The sequence below is a fragment of the Myxine glutinosa genome, chromosome 3 (assembly GCF_964187855.1).
Source record: "Myxine glutinosa chromosome 3, kmMyxGlut1.1, whole genome shotgun sequence".
Taxonomy (NCBI): domain Eukaryota; kingdom Metazoa; phylum Chordata; class Myxini; order Myxiniformes; family Myxinidae; genus Myxine; species Myxine glutinosa.
In genome coordinates, this window is record NC_136263.1 from 99,930,007 (window position 1) to 99,940,189 (window position 10,183).

Genomic DNA, 10,183 nt, shown 5'->3' on the forward strand with positions numbered 1-10,183 from the left:
GAACTTCCTTAAGTAGACTGTTCAATCGTACTCTTCCCTCTAAGGCTTTGAGCAAGCTGTACATACACCACCATCTCTTCTCACCTCTCACCTCCCCTTCCTCCCCCCACCTCTACCTGAGATCTTTGTGAACTCTATTAGCCCTACTTAACCCAACCCTCTTAATTGGAGGTTAGTCTTTCTTCCCCTCCCATCCCTCTTTTTTTTTCCCCCTGTTCATACTCCCTTTCTTATGTCCACTGTGGTCCTAATGTCAGTACATTGCCATTTTACCCTCTGTGTCTTCGTTTTTATGTGCCTAGATTTTGCATACAAAAATTGTTTTGTTTTGACCGGTATTTATAAATCACTTCCTGTATAACTTGCTCAGGATGATGGTAAGGTAATCGCATGAAACAATGGCATCTAACTATTGTTTCTGTATGTTCCACAAAAAGTCGATGTCCACCCTTAACCGCCTTCAATGGAATGAATAGTCTTGGAATATACATCTTGGCATTGAACCTGTTAAATATTATCGTTTTTATGCACCCACAACATGTCAAATGTATGAAGTGTGAGCTTGAGCATGACTGAAACAAAATGGTTTCGTTCATAAGAAAGCATGATCTGATCATAAGTCTGTATTTAAGTAGAATACATTTTGTGCAAGTACATTTTATCAATCAGATTCGGTGTTGTAATGGTTAGAGCATCAGCTCTGAGTTTGGAAGGTCACTGGTTCAAGCTCCGGCCTGAGTCGACGAAAGACTTTTTAAAAAATAAAAAAGAAATGGTCCATGATGCTTCCTTGCTTGATGTTCAGCATTTTTTTTTTTTTTTTTTTTTTTTTGTATACTGATTCGAGGCTCGTGAAAGAGCTAACATTTATTTCGCAAACAAATCAACCAGACAAACAAAATATATAAAAAGAGGGAGCGGAAGACGAGATGGGGAGAGAAGGGGAAGCACACAAACACAACATTTGAGAGCAGGGAGAAGTGTGGGAGGGAGAGGGCTTGGGTGGGAGGAGGCGTGGGAAGGGGGGGGGGGGGGGGGGAGAGGTATAAAACACAAGGAGACCAAGGACTTCCAGGACAGAAGTTGGTATTTCAAAAAAAAGTGTATGATTTTGGGTGAAATTAGCGGGGGTAGAAGAGATCAAGGTTTTGGATGGGGGAAGATAAGAGATGGTGGTGAACAACTGTTTTAAAGACCTGGAGGGATGAGTGGGATTGAAGGGAGTGAGGGAGTTTGTTCCAGAGGCGGGAGAAAAGAGGAATGAAGGAGTGAAGGTGAGCAGAAAGTCTTGATTTTGGCAGGTTAACCATAAGAGGGTTGCAGGCAGATCTTGTGCGACCTGTAGGAATATTTGGGGGACAGAGCCCAGAGAGAGCTGGGGGGGCAAGGCCAGAGAGGAGTCGGTAGAAGACGGAAAGACCACCAACCTGCCTGCGGTGAGTGAGTGAAAGGCCCTTGGAGTTAGCTTCATCGCGGGAGATTCCAATGATTTTGAACGCTTTCGTTTCAACAGCGTGAAGACGAGCTAGGTGTGAGGCAGGAGCACCAGACCAGAGGGGAGAGCAGTATTCCATAGAGCTGCGGGTGAAAGCCTTGTAAGTGGTGAGGAGCTCAGGTGTACCAAGGAAGGACTTCGCACGACGGAGGATGCCTAGTCGGCGACTGGCTTTGGAGGCCAGTTTAGAAGGATAGAGTACGGACGAACAACACTGGAAATGCAATGGCAAACCACCTTGTATAACCCTTGCTATGAAACTGCTTCGGCAGCACCAACGCTGTAAAGAGTACATCAATCAAACATTTAAAAAGGAAAATACACGAAGCCTCGTTATTGTTTGACATTGTTGTCGCTCGTTTGATCTGGTAATTAAAAAATAAATAAATCTTGCTCCACACATAACAGTCTTTATAAGACTATTGGTATAAAAACCCGTCAAAAATGACGGGTTGCAACAGTTTTTTAATGGAACAGCATTGTGAGAGTGCCAAAGTCTGAAGCCTCGGCCTAGTGTCAGGTGTGCTTATATCTTTTTTAATTACTGGACATCATACGGACGTAAATGATCATCCTTCCAGGTCGGCAAATTGAGTACCAGTTCACCTGGTAATTCCCTGTGTGTCGCAAGAGGCGACTAACAGGGTTGGCGGCAGGAAGGGCATCCGGCCATAAAACATTACTTCAAAAAGGGGACCATGGTGCCCAAAAAGGCCAACCCCTGGGCCAAAAAGGCCAAAAAGGTTATTGTTTTTTTTAAACACTTCTGTACACTGCCCTTGAGGCTCGGTTTGCAAGCCACCGTCTACATTTCCAATAAAAGAGACATGATTACTCTTTTATGGAAAATGTTTTTAGAGTTTGTTTTATCCACAAAAATAGACTTTAGTGAACACACATTCGTGTTAAAATATTGGCCTTTAACACCCTACTCAAATTGTCCTTATGAAGGGGGACAGACATCAGTACAAACACAGTATTTTATATGGTAGATTGTAAGGGAGCTTAAAAGAGCTACTTCTGTGTATAAACATGAATAGTGCACCTGGTATGTCCCGCATAGACAGAGCTTTCATTTCCCCCTTTTTGAGCATCCTGTTTATATACTTTGTTTTTTGTTTTTGCATTTTGCCCTATTCATAAGGAATACAGGACTTGTCCTGGCAAGTTATTGAATCAAACCAAGATCAGGCATTTTGGGTTTTGATTGGGCTCGACAAATTGCTTGTCTTTCTTGGGATAAATGCACACAACACATTGCTTTGTCATTTTGGCTTGGTTTCTGCGATTGAAGAGATTCTTCACCCTACGCTTCTTTCACATTTTCCATTTTGTGGAAGTGTTGTTGGAGTTTAGAAAATGTGCCTGTTTTGGAAAAGTTCCTCTTCTTGTTAAACCCTCTTGATATTGTTACGGGAATTTAAAAACAATGTGGTTTGGATAAGGTTTTTGCTTTAAACGGTGATTTTGTTTTTTGAAAGTGGATTTAATTTGTTCACTATTACAGTATTACAAAGTGAGCAAATTGCCTTCATTCTCTGTTTAAACCTATTTATACTCTTGCTCACTTACTTGCTTTGTGTGAAATAATTGTATGATAGCAATGTTTTTTTTTTTTTTTTTTTTTTTTTTTTTTTTTTTTTTTTTTTTTACAACCATAACTCTATGTGAGACTCATGGAAGAGCGAGAGCAAAATAGAAGGAAACAAAATGGAAAGGGGGAAACACCGACAGTAGAGTAGAAGTGAGAGGGAGATCAAGGGGAGGGGGAGAAGGACACATGAGGGGTGAACCAGCTGCACACAAACTGAAACACAGCCAAAAGAAGAAGGCAGGAAGTGGGGATGAAATAGAAAAGGAACAAACCAACTGACAACTATCAAATGCAAAGCGAGAGGGGGAATCTTACTATAATTCACCAAATGTCCGTCCGTCTGTCTGTCCGTTCGTTCGAAGGTACCGCAAAAACGGCTGATCCGATCGCAACGATATTTTTGGTGGGTAATCCTGGGATCTCCTGGAGTACAATAGGGTATATTGTTTTTCCAATTTCAGCTTTGGCATCGACCAGTGTGTACCCTGGTTTAGGATCGCGGATTAGATGTTATTTACCGAGCGGTGGTATTGCCGCGACCTAACAGTTCCCCCGATTCTTCCCCAACTCACCCGATTCCACCCGAACGTTGGCCAAATCGCGCTACGCTAAATCAATGATTGGAAAGGACACAACGACTGGGATAAATGAAACGACGCCAGGGGTACAGTTCTCAAGACCTCCGGAGGAGGATATAATTACAGTGGGGGAGAAAAGGGGTAGATTACAAGGTAGTGAGGTAAAGACACAGAAGAGATAGGCACTTAGATACAATCTTATCTTATCCCAGACAGACCACAGACAAACGGAACAAGGCTGACTTACACAGGGATTGATGGCAGGGAAGGACAGGTAGTTCGATAGCACAAGGTGCACCTTGGCTCGGGGACAGGATCAAGCACGGTCCAAGAGATGCAGGGAGGCCTCACAGCGCTCGGGGGTGGCGTCTTTCTTTCTCCAAGCTCAGCGCGCATCTGACGTCACCTCCCTCTTCCTGCGCATGCTCAGCGGGGAGTGACACGCCCTCGGCTGGTTGGCTCCGCCCCAGATGGGACCGGTCCGCCGCTTCCATTGGGTGCGGGGGTTACCGGGCTCTGCCCTTGACGAGGAGCTGACAGGGAGCCCCTATTTGGTAACCCCGTCGAGCACATGTTCGATGGCGGCTCGCTGGGAAGGCCTCATGCCCTCCCAACACCCCCTACCAACCAAGCCGGAGTGAGGACGCGCGCTCCCTGTGCACGCCGCCGCCGTTGCTGTTGTTGTTGTTTCTGAACCGTGAGGAAGAGCTGCGGGGAGGTATTGGGAGGTCCTAAACTTCCTAACGGTGCCATACAATCACATTCTGGTGCAACGAAGGGTCAGAATTAATGGAAACGAATCCTTAACTGACATAGACTAAGAATAACTAGCAAGATGTCCTATAGTTGTCTACGTGAGATGCGGTGGACCTGGATGCGACATTTAATGGGGGGAAATAGGGGGAGGTCGGGTCTACAGAGTGTTGTTTACAGAAAATGGGACTAGGGAATGGGGGATTGGGGATAGTTGGGAAGTATGGAGGAAATAGGGGAATATTTACAAGCGGATATGGATGGATGCAAATCCCATATCCGCAACAATATTTTTGGTGGGTAATCCTGGGATCTCCTGGAGTACAATAGGGTATATTGTTTTTCCAATTTCAGCTTTGGCATCGACCAGTGTGTACCCTGGTTTAGAATAGCCACACCGTATCCCTGTGTGTCGTAAGAGTCGACTAAGAGGGTTGGCATCAGGAAGGGCATCTGGCCATAAAAACATTGCCTCAAAAAGAGAACCATGACAATTACAACCACATATGGGCAGGTACTGTTACGGATTCGTCACTTCCGTTGTGGTGGTTTGCATCCACTGTAAATATTTCTGATTCCATGTACTATTATTGTTTTCAAAAGGTTTATTGTCCATGAACTGTTTTCAAAAGGTAAAAAAGTTAATGTTAAAAGAAACAGGAAACCGGATCGGGAACCGGACGACGAAGAGGAAGAAGAGGAAAAAAAAAAGGGCGGAGTGAGTGAATCGGACAAGAAGGAGCCCGACCTACTTGCGGTCTGGAGCGAATGTTGGCGAGCAAGAGTCACTAGCGAACTTTCGGGTTTCCGGGAGGGGGATTCCTGCGACAGAGTTGTCGTCGCTGTGGCCGATCAGCCTGCATGTCAGGTTTTTGGCGGTGGATTCCGAGGAGAGTTATTGCCGGGCCGTTGCGTCTCGGGAGCGGGTTGTCGGCCATTTTGACTCTCGCAGGACTTGTGCTTCGCTCACGGTTTCGTCTCTTTTCGACCATTTTCACCGCATTCAGACGTCGATCTGGGGCGTGTGTGTGACGTGGCTTTTTGAAGGTTCATTCGTCCATACCCAAGGGTGTGATCTCTTAGGCGCCTGGAGGGCGCCTTTGGATTTCCCAGTCGCCTTGAGGGCGCCTGTGCCCCGCGTTGGCAGCGGGACTGTTCTTGCCATCCGAACGGGATTCTGGTCTCGATGGGACATCGTGCTGGCGATCGCTGGAGCACATCAACTTTGGCTTGGAGCCGGGAATAAGAGACGTTGGGAATGTTCTTGGTTCACTCACTTGGAGCGCAGTGAGTTATATATTACAAAACTGATGGTGCCATCATAGGATATTGATTATACTTTTGATTCCTATTGTTGTTGTACCGTTATTCTTGTGTGATCTTAATACAGGATTTGTTTGTGAGTAACAATTGGGGTGGCTTCTCCATTGATCTTTGACATACAGAATAACACATTTTTCTGCCGTGACGCCTCTCGGGGCTCGGAGGTACGCCGTGACCAGGGGGTCGGGGAGAAGCACGTAACAGTACAGCCCGAAGTGGAGATCGGTTTCTGAGGTTTGGGACATGGAATCTAGGGACAATGACAGGGAGATCAGGAGAAGTGGTGGAAGTATTGGTCAGAAGAAGAGTGGACATATGTTGTGTGCAAGAGACGAGATGGAAGGGAAGTGGTGTGCGAATGGTGAAGGGTAGGCAGGGACAGAAATACAAGCTGGTGTGGCAAGAGTGCCCGGAGGGCGTGAATGGTGTTGGTGTCCTGTTTTCTGAGGAGTTTGGAAACAGTGTGGTGAGTGTGACAAGAGTGAGTGATAGGTTGATGATGGTGAAAATGATGATTCGAAAGCTCTTGGTGAACGTCATCTCGGGATATGCACCGCAGGTTGGTCGGAGCGATGAAGAGAAGGACAAGTTCTGGTGTGCAATTGAGAAGCTGATGGAAAACGTGAAAGATGAGGAAGTTGTTGTGGAGGGAGGAGACCGAAATGGACATGTGGGAAGGAGTATGGACGGTTTTGAGGGAGTTCATGGGGGTTACGGATATGGTGTGAGAAATGGAGAAGGTGAAAGGATTTTGGAGTTTGCTGATGGAGCTGATTTGTTGATTTGTAATACTCAGTTCCAGATCGAGGATAATAAGCTTGTTACATGCACGTCAGGTGGGTCGACGACAACCGTTGACTACCTGCTGGTGCGCAGGCGAGATAGGGGGCACCTCCGGGACACAAAGGTGATCCCGGGGGAGGAGGCTGTTTCACAGCACCACTTGGTTGTCTGCGACATAAGGGTGAAAGGTGGCCGCATTCCAGTGGATTGGGAACTGAGTACCCTCGTCCCTCTATACAAGGGGAAAGGTGACCCTCTGGAGTGTGGCCTGTACCGAGCGATAAAGTTATTGGAGCATGGAATGAAGGTATTGGAAAGGGTGTTGGAGAGGAGGTTAAGGAAGAAGGTGAAGATCGACAAAATGCAGTTTGGAATTATGACAGGAAGAGGAACGACAGACGCGCTCTTTTTTGTGAGGCAGTTGCAGGAGAAGTACATGGAGAAGAGGAAGAAGTTGTTTCTTGGGTTTGTTGATCTGGAGAAAGCATTCAATAGGGTTCCACGCAAAGTATTGACATGGGCATTGAGGAAGTTAGGAGTGGAGGAATGGTTGATCAGAGTAGTGATGGCAATGTACAAAAGAGGACAAAAGAGGAGAGGGCTGGTTACAGCTGTAAGGACGAAGGACTGGAACAGTGGTGAGTTTGAGGTGAAGGTGGGAGTGCATCAGGGGCCGGTACTAAGTCCACTACTATTTGTAGCTGTGATGGAGGTGCTGGCGCAGAACGTAAAGGAGGGTTTACCGAGGGAGTTGTTGTATGCAGATGATCTGGTGTTGATTGCGGAAAGTATGGATGGACTGAAGGAAAAGATGAACAAGTGCAAGGAATGTACGGAGACAAAAGGTCTGAAGGTGAATATCGGAAAGACGAAGGTGATGGCAAGTGGGAAAGCATGTGGTGAGGTGGAAAGAACTGGGAAGTGGCCATGTGCTGTGTGCAGGAAGGGTGTCGGAGTGAACTCCATTCAATGTACAATGTGCGCCGAGTGGGTTCATCAAAAATGTAGTGGTCTGAGAGGGTTACTAACCAGTGTGGCAGCTACATTCAAATGTAAGGTGTGCACAGAGGGAGCTGCAGATGGAGGAAATGTTGAGTTGGATCTTGGAGACGGCGTGAAGCTGGAAGGTGTGAAAACATTTTGCTACCTCTGAAACATGCTGAATGGAGAATGTGGATCAGACTCGGCAACGGTTGCTAGAGTGAGATGTGCATGGAAGAAGTTTCGGGAACTGAGTGGCGTGCTGATGAGGAGGGGAGTGTCGTTGAAGCTGAAGGGAAAGGTGTATGCTGCATGTGTGAGAAGTGTTATGATTTATGGGAGCGAGACATGGGTAATGAACGTCGACCAGCAACGAAGGCTGGAAAGGGTGGAAATGTGAATGGTTCAGTGGATGTGCGGAGTATCGTTGAGAGAGAGGAAGACAAATGATGAATTGCGAAAGATGATGGGAATAGAGCCGGTGATTGATGCTGTGAAGAGGAACAGGTTGAGATGGTTTGGTCATGTGTTGAGGAAGGATGAAAGTGACTGGTTGAGAAGAGTGATGGAAATGAATGTAGAAGGAAGTAGAGGACGGGGAAGACCGAGAAAGACTTGGCTAAAGATGGTGGAAGAAGAAATGCGGGTAAGGGGGTTAACAAGGAGAGATGCAGAAAATAGGGCAAAATGGGGAAGATCGTCACGGGGACCGCAAGGCTAACCCCCGCTCTAGCAGGGAAAATGGCCTTAAAATGCATGTTGTTGTTGTTGTTGTATTTCAGAAAAATGAAATTGGTTTGCATGTCTTCAATCTGTGGGAAGGCGAATCCTTCCAACATGTCAATGTAAATTGACGAGGTTACTGTATCGTCCGCAAAGAAAAACGGACCCACCAAGTGGTCATGGAGAAGGCCACACCACACATTGACCTTTGCACTGTTGTGTCTGTGTTCAATGACCATGTGGGGATTTTCATAGTCCCAAATCTTCACATTGTGCCAGTTGACCTTCCCCGGTACATTAACACAAGCTTCGTCTGTGAACATGACCTTTTTCAGGTAATTTTCGTCATCCTGAGACTGAGCATTTCCAGGGCAAATGCCTTACATTTGGATCCACCTTATATTTGGAGAACGCCTTTCCACTGCTCCAGAGTCCAATGGCGGCGAGGTTTCCACCACTCCAGCGGATGCTTGGCATTGCGCATGGTTAACTTAGTCTTGTGTGCGGCTGCTCAGCCATGGAAACCCATTTCATGAAGCTCCCAACGAACAGTTGTTGTACTGACGTTGCTTCCAGAGGCAGTTTGGAACTCGGTAGTGAGTGTTGCAACCGAGGACAGACAATTTTTACGCGCTACGTGCTTCAGCACTCGGCGGTCCCGTTCTGTGAGCTTGTGTGGCCTACCACTTCGCGGCTGAGCTGTTGGTGCTCATAGACGTTTCCACTTCACAATAACAGCACTTGTAGTTGACCGGGGCAGCTCTAGCATGGTAGAAATTTGACGAACTGACTTGTTGGAAAGGTGGCATCCTATGACGATGCCATCTTGAAAGTCAATGAGCTCTTCAGTACGGCCCATTCTACTGCCAATGTTTGTCTACGGAGATTGCATGGCTGTGTGCTTGATTATATATACTTGTCAGCAATGGGTGTGGCTAAAACAGCCGAATCCACTAATTAGAAGGGGTGTCCGCATACTTTGTCATGTAGTGTGTGTATATATATATATATTGTTACGGATTCGGGGGTCGGCGCTCCCCTTATCAAGGGGGGTTAATCCCCTTGTCCGTGACTGACCGACCCGAGTCCTTGACCTGAGTTATAACTGACCGACTGACCGACCCGAGTTATAACGCTCCTTCCAGTCGGTATTAGCTAGGGTCATTGGTCAATGAAGTCCCAAATACCTACTTACTAACCCGACCGTAAAGCAGGGAAATAACTCCTGCTCGAACCACGGACGTGATGGTAAATGCCGAGCGGTTAGCAATCCGCGGTCCGAGCCGTTAACAAATGACTAAACCCGATTCTGAGCGGTTTCCAAATCGGGCCACAGGTACTCAATTGAGAAAAGACGAAAGCGATCGAATAAGAGGAAACCAGAGTAAGGGAAGAACAAAGAGTGGGTTTATTAATTATTTACAAGCAAAAGAAGAGGAAACGAAAGGAATATACAGGAGGAAGAAGAAGAAGCAGGACACAGGCTTACCTATACAGTCTTAACTTAACGACCCCAGGACAAACAGACACACACACGGGATGGTAGCTGGTAGGGGAGGAAGGTCCAAGCAGATGTCCAGGCTCCTCGTCCAGTCCCGACTCATGCCGTGGTGGTGATGGAAGCCGGCCGGCAGCGCGTCGTTGTCGTTGACCGCGAGCGGACCTTACAGATATCGGGGGAACTGGGATGCGGCGTACGTAATACGTATTTTGTGCCAACGCTCTCTCTCTCCCGATCAATGTTCTTATCAAAGGCAGTTCGTCTCAAAGGGCAGTTCGTATCAACGGCAGTTCGTATCAAACGAGCTCCCTCACGCAGTTCCTCAAGTCCCCAAGTCCGTGGTAATCGAGCTCTCTCCGCGCAGTCCTATACAATAAGCAGTCCATGGCGCAGTCCTTCAAAGGGCTTGGCGCGTGCGCTTATATAATTCGCTCACAGATCAATGCGCGCTT

At 46.9% G+C, this 10,183-nt stretch overlaps 1 protein-coding gene across 1 annotated transcript in view; it reads left to right on the forward strand.

Moving 5' to 3' along the window:
- The window catches only part of NDEL1 (nudE neurodevelopment protein 1 like 1), an 86,458-nt gene that overhangs the window by 11,559 nt on the left and 64,716 nt on the right, over positions 1-10,183 (forward strand). The window lies entirely within an intron of this gene.